Genomic DNA, 12,373 nt, shown 5'->3' with positions numbered 1-12,373 from the left:
GTCGCAAGCCTTCAGTAAGCTTTTGAATCTTTAAAGACTACTCAGTTCCCTATTTCTAATTCTCTGTTCGTTGTTTTCGGTTTACGATAAGTGTGATGATTTTGCGAAGACAATAGAAGATCATCGATCTTATCTCCTCTGATCAGCGCCTTTCTCGCACAAATGTTGTCTGTTTGTCGTCGTGCTGTCCAACAATTATATTTGGCAGCCTGATCCAATAGGAGAAATATACCATTGCTGTGCTTATATCTTCTTCAGACAATGAATTTTGCTGTCATGTAAATCAAAAAATAGTTCAATAGAATTACAGTTCAGGATGTGGGTAGCAATTTTTCTGTCTGTTATAGAGAAACTCACATACTGATGTACACTGAACCTGAAATTTTATAACTTTTTCTGTATAATTGTTTAGATAAAAAGTCAATGTGAATTACAAAAACTTACTCTCACATTCTTTTTAGAATAATTTACACTCACACCGCTTCGTAACAACCAAAAGAAATTATCTTCTATTCGTTTCATGTCACTTGTATTTTTGACTCAACACTAATTTCTTCTACAAAGAACACACCGTCTCGTACTTTTATCATTCATTGCTTGATTCAATGATTATGCTGGTTCTACTATTACAACTTCACTAAAAACGTGGGACACCAGTAGGGTTGCTATTTACTTTTTAACATGTCTTCATCTCTTGTTCACCTCCCTGACATGAACCATATTTTAGGAATATCTGTGGAATGTGCGTAGCGTACAGCAAATGTCACGAATATCAAACCTGTATCATCATGTCACTTCTGTGTAGCGCCAATTACTTACAATTTGCGCTAAAGATGAAAAGCTAATACCACACTAGTATGCCTCGTTTATTCGCATTCGTTTGTTAATAACGTCAAAGGTAAATAATTGTTGATTTTAAGGACCTAAATCGAAACATGGCAAAGGAGAAAAGTTACTTTTCATAGATAGGTAATACAAAGACCTAGTTATAGTTGTCATACATCTACATCTACGTGATTACTCTGCTATTCACAATAAAGTGCCTAGCAAAGGTTTCGATGAACCACCTTCAACCTGTCTGTCTACCGTTCCACTCTTAACGGCCTGCGGGAAAAAGAGCATTAAAATTTTTCTGTGTGAGCCCTGATTTCTCTTATTTCATCGTGATGATCATTTCCTCCTATGTAGGTGGGTGCCAACAGAAAGTTTTCGCAATCTGAGGAGAAAACTGGTGACTGAAATTTCATGAGAAGCTCCCGTCACAACGAAAAACGCCTTTGTTTTAATGAATGCCATTCCAGTTCACTTATGATATCTGTGTCACAGTCTCCCCTGTATCGCGATAATACAAAACGAGCTGTCTTCCTTTGTGCTTTTTCGATATCATCCGTCAGTCCCACCTGATGCAGATCCCACACCGCACAACAATACTCCAGAATAGGGCGGACAAACGTGGTGTAAGCAGTTTCTTCAGTAGACCTGTTGCACCCTCTAAGTATTCTGCCGACGAATCGTAGTCTTTGGTTTGCTCTACCCACAATATTATCTATGTGATCGTTACAATTTAGGTTATTTGTCACTGTAATCCCTACGTATTTAGTTGAATTTACAGTCTTCAGATTTGTAGGACTAGTCGCGTAATCGAAATTTAGCGGATTCCTTTTAGTACTCGTGCAAATAACTTCACACTTTCTTTGTCCGGAGTCAATTGCCACTTTTCTCGCCATACAGATATCTTATCTAAATCATTTTGCAATTCGTTTGGATCATCTGAGGACTTTACAAGACGGTAGTAGTAAGAGGCCGCTTACGTGTTAAGAAATATCGAGCTACAGTGTAATAAAGAGTTATTATCGTATGTGACATTGTGGTCATATTTTTTGAGCCAAGTACTAGATAAATTCACTATGTGGGCGTGTGCTCTCAGTTCGGTCAATGTAAACACATTTCGAGATACTGCAAACTGTTGTACTAATACCTCTGATGTGGAGAATGGCTAAGTGCGACAAGTATTTTAGTTTAAAAGAAATAAGCTAAATATATGACACCAGAAAGTAAAACCGGAAGAGTTTCGTCTTTGAAAATACTTCAGAGTGTGAAAAATCGCTAACTTGCTGCGTGGCTCCAAATGCGATGTTGTCGGTTTGTCCATGACGATGTCTCCCGCAGATGGAGACGGAACGTCAGTGAATAGTTTTATACATTAATCATGGCATATCAACTTGGAAGTTTTAACCTGATTTTTTATGCTTTGCCGGCCGGTGTGGCCATGCGGTTCTAGTCGCTACAGTCTGGAACCGCGCGGCCGCTACGGTCGCAGGTTCGAATCCTGCCTCGGGCATGGATGTGTGTGATGTCCTTAGGTTAGTTAGGTTTAAGTAGTTCTAAGTTCTAGGGGACTGATGACCTAAGATGTTGAGTCCCATAGTGCTCAGAGCCATTTGAACCATTTTTCTTATGCTTTGCGGAATAAGTATGAAGCGACAGGAAACAGGAAAAGCAAGGGCTTTCCCGATAAAACTACCCCGCCTCGGAGCTCTCTCGATAAACAGGTCTCTGAACCCTGGTTTACTTGCGTCAGACAGGTTCGATTCGAGCGCAGGGGTGAGCTTTGGCAGGCGCGGAGCACGGGATGTAAGTGCACTTGGGGGCTATATACGTGCGTGAGTAAATATTCTGAATCAAACTCGAGTGCGAGGCAAACATGCGAGCCGACAGGATGAAGCGGGGCGTACGGGCCGGAGCTGGCTTTTTACGGGTACGTTGCCGTCGGGCTGGCGCCACTCACAAATCTGGCGCCAGTGTTCGCAGTAAATCGCAGCCTGAGGCCACCACTACTCGAGAGTCTTTTAATGCATAACATTAATCGTAATAAAATATGAAATACTAGGAAATATGTATTAAATTTTTTACACAGATTGCAGAAATGTGCAGGTACCACCGAGCATCAACTTCTCGGCTTTTTATTTAAAATGTGGTCCAAATGATAGGCTCTTCTTCATCTACCTGATTGATAGACATTTTAACATTTGGTATTCTGCTCCACTACGGATTCTTAGTGTAAATAATGGTTCCTATTATGGTGAAAACCTCTGGAAGTGAGTTAAGTAATGAGCTGAAACAGGTTTAGAGTCATAAAAATTGCTCTACAGGGATCGACGAGGATTTCACGAAAAGTGCTCTCCTGAAAACTCGCGCCACCGTGCGTAAGATCCAGAAGACAGAAAACAACGGTGTCGTAGCAGATTTCGTGTTCCTTGACGTCCGTGACAAGACAGTTGGATATTATGTCCCAATCTTCGCAATCAACTACATTTTTTGTCATCTATGGTACAATGAAAGTTATTCCACGATGTTCTGTCATTTGTCCCTTCCCCTTTTCGGTGTTTTCCACATATTACTTTCCTCGGCAATTCAGCGAAGAATCTCCTTGTTCCTTATCTTATCAGTCCACTAACGTCACATCCTTCTGTAATGCTTTGTGTCAAATTATTCCATTTTCTTTTTTCCGGTATTCCTACATTCCACGATTTACTTCTTTACAATTCTGTGCTCCAGTCGTGCATTCCCAGACTCCAAAATGGAGGCCAGTATGTGACAGTAGACGACTTCACTTGACGGTGATTGCCCTGGTTAGTTTTCTTCCAAGGTAGTACAAATACTTCATTTGGACTACCTCGATGTCCCCATTATTTATGTTCTTCCCTAGTCTTAGTTCTGATCCTGCTCAGTATTTTCGTCTTTCTTCCGTTTACTCTCAATACCTCAATTCGTACTCTGTGGTCGGTGGAATTCCGTTCAGTTGGTCTTCTAATTCTTCCTCACTTCTACAAACGATACCGACCTCGTCAACGAATCCTACCATTCATGTCCTTCCACCGTGAACTTTAACACAAATCTGAAGTTTTATTTATTTTCTTCTTTGGCTCTTCCTTATACGAGTTGAAACATAGAGAAGGCCTCTTCCATCTTTATCGTTTCCTCTTGGTTCTTGTACATATTGTACATTATCAGTCCTTCCTTACATAGTATACCTGTTTCACAGGGGATTTCGGTCAGCTTGCACCATTTACATTGTTGAACTCTTTTTCTCGGTAACAAATTCTGTGAAAGTGTACTACTGATATTGCTTAAGTTTTGCTTCCGTTATAAACATCAGAACCAACACTCTCGCACATTTACCTCTCCTAAAGCCAAACTGGTCATAACCAAAAAAGTTTTATTTTTCATTCTTTCATGTGCCCCTCTGGTCAGCAACTTGAATACACGTGCTGTCAATTAATTGTATGATAGTTCTCGTATTTGGCTGCCCTTGTTATATTCGGGATTGTGTGAATTCCGAAAGTCTGAAGGTATGTGTCTAATCTCACAGATTCTGTAGACTAAGCAGAGACTTCAGAAGTAATTTACATATGTCTCCCACGCTAATATCACAGTACAACAAGAATGGCATATTGTCAAAACCGAGTACATTTTTCGGGTTTTCTGCTGACAGAATTCCGTTGCGGTACAGACAACAGGCGTATCACTGTGTTTGACTGAAATGGCGTGGCAACTTTAAACATACTCCAGAGTTATGTACGTGGTACAGAAGGATTCCTGTGGGCAAAACGTCTAAATTCCACACAGATTCACCGTGAAATTCTGACTGTGTATGGACCAAATGCATTGTCACTTCTAGCCGTACTAAAATAGTGTAAATAATTTGATAAAGGCTGCACAAATGTGGATCATCCGATACGAAGTCCAGATGCATAATGAGATTTCCATCTTTTCGTTAAGCTGAAATGATCTCTGAGGGAAAACAGATTTTCCATCGATAACGACTAACAGACAGCAGTTATCTAATGGCATCGTGACCCAGGAGGAATTAAACGATTGTTGGAATGTTAAATCCATTTTTATAGAGACTTGTTAACAATATTGAAAAACAGTGTCATGTATCTATGACGCTTTAAAATGCATTCAATAAAAGTTACTTGGCCTGCATTAATAATGTGCAACTTGCTTTTTGAAAACTCCTCAAAGCTCGAATAATAGGTTGATTGCCATTACCCCAGTGTTTTTCGTAATTTCTCCTTTCTGCCTGTTCTGAACGCAAGTCTTATAGCCGCGGGGTGTGGCCGCGCGGTTAGAGGTGCCATGTCACGGATTGCGCGGCTGGAGGTTCGAGTCCTCCCTCGGGCATGGGTGTGTGTGTTGTTCTTAGCATAAGTTAGTTTAAGTAGTGTGTAAGTCTAGGGACCCTTGACCTCAGCAGTTTGGTCCCTTAGGAATTTACATACGCAAGTCTTATAGAGCTCCATCAAATTCTGGCTGAAATTCCTGACCTCTCGTATCCTAATCGAGACCATTTTAATCTCGTATCACGTCGGTGGACATTTCATCCCCCTTGAAAAAGTCCTCAGCCAGCTCTTTTCTCTTACCCGCACACTCCTCTGCATTGACAGTGGAATTCCTCTTGCACTCCGAGTGTTGATATCTGTGCTTCAAAATTCTCTGAAAGTAATATTAACTTTTCTTTCTACTGAAGTGGTGTTTCTAACGACTACTTCGTTTTCGAAGTTTCACGTTTTCCTTGCAGCTATTCGACCTTTAGCTTGCTTTCGTATCTTACTTATTTCTTAAGTGACTTACGTAGCTTTAGTGTGAGTTTCTTTTCCTGAAGATGTTTTTATTTCCTTCTTTCGTCGGTCAGTATTTCTTCTGTTTCGCACAATCTCTTCGCATTCGCATTTCGCATTCCTCTTTAATTGAACTACGTACTGTGGTTTTCATTATTGTGGCCTCTATAACCTCAGAGAACATCGAACGCACGTTATTGTTCCCCTGTACGTAGGTATCCCGCTTCCTCGTACGTTGATGTTTTCTGATGATCTTCTTAATGCGTAAGATCAATAAACAAAAAGTCGGTTTTTCTTAACTTGTTTAAAAGATACTTTGAACCTTCGAAAAACATGAGGCAAAATGTCTAATCCCAGAAACAGAATTTGTTCTATAGAGTTAGAGATCTCCTCCTTCAGCGCCTCAGATGACCCGAAGCGCCTACATGCGCCAACTCTATACCCCTTTGTGAGGCGACGAGTAATGATCAAATGGCCGTTACTTCACTATGTCGTTATGAACAGACTCTTAAATTGTCTGTGTGCGCTTTCCACCTACCTTCGCCGTATACAAGAGCTTGAAAACTATTTTTGCGGTCAGCCAGAAAACGATGGAGAACATACTGACCATAATTTCCAGTCTGCAAGTCCACGTTAGTTTGCACGTTCACTGAAAGTAAATGTTCCTCCTTGCTGTTTACTCAGCGGTATCAGGAACTGTGACTATAATTAAAAGTTTTGAGTTTTAACTGATTGATATATTCTACAAAAGTTCACATGCTCAAAATACAAGTCTTACTTTTGTAACTAATATCCTTATCGGAAACAGCCCTATTAACATTTCAGAGGCTACTCTGCAGCAAGTTCCATGTAAAATAGTCTATCGTACTGACTTCTAGTCACCAAAAGTTAATTGCTCACCTTAAGAGTGGAAAATAAACCCGCCACTTGTCACGCGGTTTTGTCAACATTACGGGCAGCACACAAACAGTTACTTCCGTGAAATCTAAGCGAACCACGACGGTGTACAGTCTTCGCGAGTTCACTTCCCAAAAAATGGTTCAAATGGCTCTGAGCACTATGGGACTTAACATCTATGGTCATCAGTCCCCTAGAACTTAGAACTACTTAAACCTAACTAGCCTAAGGACATCACCCAACACCCAGTCATCACGAGGCAGAGAAAATCCCTGACCCCGCCGGGAATCGAACCTGGGAACCCGGGCGTGGGAAGCGAGAACGCTACCGCACGATCACGAGCTGCGACTTCACTTCCCACTTTTACCAGAAACGCATTCTAGTCTGCCCAGCTATGACGTCGTCCGAGGCACAACGCACGCAGGCGTTTGACTAATGTGGTCAGTTTGATATCTCGGTGCGAAGTGTGTCCTTCCACTACCTCTTTGACTGTATTTATGTAGGGGCGCCGCGGGACGCCAAACGGAACATCTGCCATCAAATGCCATAGGCACAGGCAAACGGCCGCTTCCTCGGACACATATTAATTAATAGCTCTGTCATTTAACGATTAACGGTCTTCTTAATTTTAATACAAATAGAGTTAAGTTTGTTTCAGTTGCTGAAAAAGTCTTAGAACAACTGCATTTAAATATTGCTGGTTAAAATTTTTGGAACGGAACCGACATTAGAACATGATCTCTGAACTGCTTCTTTCAGATTCCTTGTAACCATTGTTATTTACAATACATTCTTGAAACTTGGCAGAACTTTACTATCTCTTGATTGTAATCGGGTGTTATAATTTGAACTTTCTATTACAAATACAAATGATACTAAATCGACCATGAATAAGGACGTTTTGGTTCCAGATTTATTTTTTAGTTAATAACTATAGAGGCAGGTTATTGGCATCACGTATTTAATGTTTTTACATGAAACTGAGACTACATACCAATTTTCAGCCTTCTGAGTCTATGATTTAGTGACTTCAGTTTTTTGTAAAAACTCCGATTAAAACTAAAAATATTGCTCTGATCAAAAATGAAACTTGTAACTTTTAATTGTGATATACATTTGCATATTTTGACCAGTTTTCAGCTTTCTAATTTTATTATTCAGTGGCACTTATTTCTTTCTTAAGACCGTATATTTGAACTAACATATTCCAAGATTCTGAGGCTTTACAATGTTAACATTAATACACTTAAGCATATACTGACGAAATCTGGAAAAGTTATTTTAATCTTTAATTTCACTCTTAAATTATGGTGCAATCTTTTGCATGTTAAGCACAGGTATGTTATGATGACGTGACACTGGTAGTAATTAACTGGGGTAAGCCCCGGCACCCTCGCTCGCCTCTGTACCTCTTAAAATGCTACAGCGCTTGCATCGCCTCACCCTGTAGGATATGGGTATGGTTAAAAGCTTTTTCAAAACAATAATGCGTTAGCTTGGCGTCAGCAAGCGTCAGTAGGTGTACGAAAAAGACAAATCTTTCTCTTCGAATCTTCATTTTTGTGTGCAGTAGTGACTTTTGACAGGTTATTTGTGATCTTATAGTATACAGTTTCGTCTTTAAGTAAGAATGAGTGGTAAGAAAGCGTACTCGGACTGAAAAGGTACGAAAACATTGTATTTAACGTGGCATCGAAGCAGTATCTCATCAAAGCGTCCAAAGAATAGACATCTTTTTTTTTTTCAGCTTCAGATTTGCACCAGTTACAGTGCGTGCCGAAGATCCTGTCAAATTCAGTGTGCCTCGGGAGAATTGCTGCACAGTCACCATTTTATATTTGCCGACAATTTTTTTTAAATTTATTTAAATATACACTCAACAACTAACCTAAGTATTATTTCTCTACCACCTTTCCCCTGGAGAAAAAAAAAGAGTCAAGAAACAATTTTCTTAGGCCTTTACAATGCACCCACGAAAGAGGTAGCTTACAAAATTTCCTTCCATCGAGTCTTGAGTATTACTCATCAGTCTACAGTCTATAGCTCCTACCACGTTGGATATCCTCTGGGCTGTGTGGTGCTCAGTCCCAAGACTGCGCTCTCCACACTACTGTGGGTTCCCGTACGACACTGTGCTACCTTTAAAACGGAATACACGTACAGGGCGCAATAAATGTTTTGGTTTTCACGTGCTTTCAATAACGTACAGCCGTAAGCAAATTTTTTAAGCCGCACTTACAGGGTGTTAAGAAAAACAGCATAGTCAGTGGATCATTCTGTTATAAGTATCAGTCATGACTTTTTCTGCAATTATTTGGGAAAAAATTTGAATTATACGGGTCGGACCGAGTTTCTAACATGATCATTGTTTTTTGGCCGCGTCACCTGTCGCTCTTTCTGTTATTCGTAAGCGACTTTGTCAAGGGCATGAAGGTTTTCGGACATTTGTGCATAAAACAACCGACCTGTGCAACATGGCAACGTGTTACTTCACATAAAGAAAATTTTAATGTCCCTAACAGAGCAAGTCGATAATTGAAATAACAATGTGTATTTGTACACAATGACAAGCTAAAACAAAAAACTCGGTCATCACGTTTTCGATCGTCAACCGATGTTTCTAAGTTTAAGGCTGCGTTATTTACTTTGAGCAAGCTCACTTTCCAGAGGCCATGGATTATATTTACTGTTCTCCCACATGGTACGTTTCTAACACGTGCAACGGTTTTCATCAATTTACTGCAGTTAACCCGGAACTTTATTTAAAAGCAAATTCAGCCAAACGGTTGCTTCTCTACGTGCATGAAACAAGAAAAATTGAGATACACTGATTTTCTGTGTTTCAAGTTAGCTTTCCAGTCCTTCCTTTGCTTTGGTTTGGTGAATTGACTAAACTCATAAATGAATGTGCAAGTACGATTCACTAGTTCAGTATACTGTAGTTTATGCGCAGACAGTACCATAACTTTGAATATACAATAGTGCAACACGTCTATCAGTTTCAATATCAACATCAATATTCCGAGAAAAACGTACCATAAAAACGCAGATGAATTACGACAATAATTTCCATTGGCTACTGAGTCCCTTTGAACCCGTCTCTCTAACGAGTATATAGTAGCGTAAAGTATAAGAATTTCTCGGTCGGTAACTGTTGTCTGTACATCTACTAGAGGAAAATACTGCAATATCAGTATTAATATCACCAATTTTATTGGTTCTTTACAGGTCCTGTTACTACCATAGTTCGTTCAGTGGGCTGTTAAGGACTATCGAACCTGTAACCACAAGTAAAACACAATAAACGAGAGGTGAACCACAGGAGATATTTAGATACTATACCTAAAAGTTATTTCGCGAAGCATCATACGGCTTCTGAAACAAGCTTGGGACCAAAGAACCACCATTCGCTTCACTTATAGTCTAAGAGTGTAGAAGACGTATCGCTTAGGGGCTACAATAAGATTTTTAAAGGGTGACGAAACGATGGTAATATCACAGACAACATGCTTCGTTGGAAGAAATACTCGTTTCACAAAATTGTTTCTGAGAAAAGAAAGTAGTAGTGTGGATTGTAGAGGATCCATCTGAATGACTTCATTCCGAACAAAACTTGAAGCACGACTGTACACACAGCAATACTCTTCGATCTGTATTCAAAATATGCTTTTGGAAATACCCTACGCTGACTGCCTTCAATGAGATATTAAGGCAGGAGAAACCGCGATGGCAGTATCCCGCATTCAGATAGCACTATGCTGTTGACAGGCACACTGCAAGGCCTACAGAAGCGGATTAACCGTCTCTCCAGCCCAAATAAAAGCCATAGGCTGGTTCTAAACATCACAGAGACAACAAGATCACGGCGACGTGCTAAGCATCTTTACTCCATCAAGGCAACGACCATCCCTCAAAAAAAACATGGGGACATCCCAGCATGTTGATTGCATTACTCGCAAGATATTTAGCTACGTATCCACGGTACCAGAGTAATTTATGGCAGGATGAAACCAGACTTGTGGGGCGCATGCCGCAAATGGCGAGATGGATCTCGATTCCAAAATCGTTCCAGTCCTTCCATATGGACAGGCCCGGTTTTAGATCTTTTTTCTAAACAATCAAATTATCCTCCCTCCATCTTCTCTCGTGCACTATCATCAGTGCCAATTATCGCTATTAACTGCAATACGTACTTTGTACAAGTGTTGCAATAATCAGCCGCTGGCGCCTCTCTAAGCTTGCCGCCCCAAGCTGCCGCTAGTAATTATGCTACGTCCTTACAGAAATCTTACAGCTGTGTCGCCTCTGGCACCCCTGTGAACTTGTCGCTCAGCCTGTGTCGCTCAGCTCTTAAACCGGCCCTGTATATGGAGCAGAAGAGGCGGGCTTGACACTTACCTGCGAAAAGAAAAGCCAAGACTAAGAAGATTTTTATAGCATGGATCGGCTGTGTATGCAACAGAGAGGCTATGAAAGCGATAAGTGGTAACATGGGTTTATTCTATCCAAGAAGAAATGCAAACTAAAATATTCTGACAATGCTGTGAAACTCCACGCCGATTATTTCCTTCTCTTGATCAATATCCAATAAAAGTGAAAGGACGAAAGCCGTGGAAGAAGAGTAGTGTACTTTCAATCAGTCTGAGTAGGCCTAAACAGAATGTGAAAACACCGTCTGATGTTTTCGAGGCAACAACAGATAAATACCACCTTGCCATGATGAGTACCATCCCCCGGAACGGATGAAGCAGGACAAGAAAAAGGGAAACCGATTATTTGTGTTAGGCAACTGCTGACTCAGTTCTGCTGATTCTCCTCCTCCTGCTCCTCCTCCTCCTCCTCCTCCTCTTCCTCCTTCTTCTTCCTTGGCGTTTCACGTTACGCTGCGAGTTCGGCATGTTTGAGTTTGGGCAATGTTCCTGCCTGTTGTGTCCTTCTTGGCACCAACTCTGTTTTGCGTGATTTAAGTATTAAGAAAATTGCGCGTCCAGCAAATCTGTTTTAAGGGCATGAAGTCCCCCAAAAATTAATGTTGTGTTGCTGTCTGCCTGTGTCGCAGTGCGCCTTATTACCGTTTGTCTTTCCTAGACAATGTAAAATAAATAGTACCAATACTATAACAAAAGCGCATCATACTAGAGAGATAAAAACTGGAATTCTGCAGCTGTCAATAGTCCGTGGAGGTGTGTTGCTGTGATGACTCCTGCTGCTCTGTCGAGCAAGTGGGACGTATTCCCTTCGTACCGATATGTAAAGCACAGCAAGATCTGAGTGGTGCGCGTATTCAAATGGTTCAAATAGCTCTGAGCACTATGCAACTTAACTTCTGAGGTCATCAGTCGCCTAGAACTTAGAATCAATTAAACCTAACTAAGGACATCACACACATCCATGCCCGACGCAGGATTCAAACCTGCTACCGTAGCGGTCGCTCGGTTCCAGACTGTAGAGCCTAGAACCGCAAGGCCACTCCGGCCGGCGGTGCACGTATTCATAAGATAAAGCTGTCATCAACCCGAAGGTTCCCCACTAGGCACTGTCCTGCTGGAAGTGGTAAGCTATGGCCTTCCTCCGGCCTGTGAACTGGCTCAGTCTGCTAGCTACAGGGTGAGGCGCAATCCGAGCCACGGTCCGACTCGGTATTTTCACATCAACAAACATTGCCAGAGATGAAAGAAGTGATAAGCGACATGCGTAAATCCTAGGACTGGCCGCGAAATATTGATCCATACATAACACTAATGCAGTTCTTTTAAGTCTTCACTTTTTACGAATGTGAGGCGGTAATACATTGATGAGGTGTATCGAGAGTTACGTGCTTCCATGTGCTGGTGAAATGTTTCTGTTATAAT

This window comes from Schistocerca cancellata, chromosome 1, assembly GCF_023864275.1.
Source record: "Schistocerca cancellata isolate TAMUIC-IGC-003103 chromosome 1, iqSchCanc2.1, whole genome shotgun sequence".
In the NCBI taxonomy this organism is placed as follows: Eukaryota; Metazoa; Arthropoda; class Insecta; order Orthoptera; family Acrididae; genus Schistocerca; species Schistocerca cancellata.
This window is presented reverse-complemented; position numbering follows the sequence as displayed.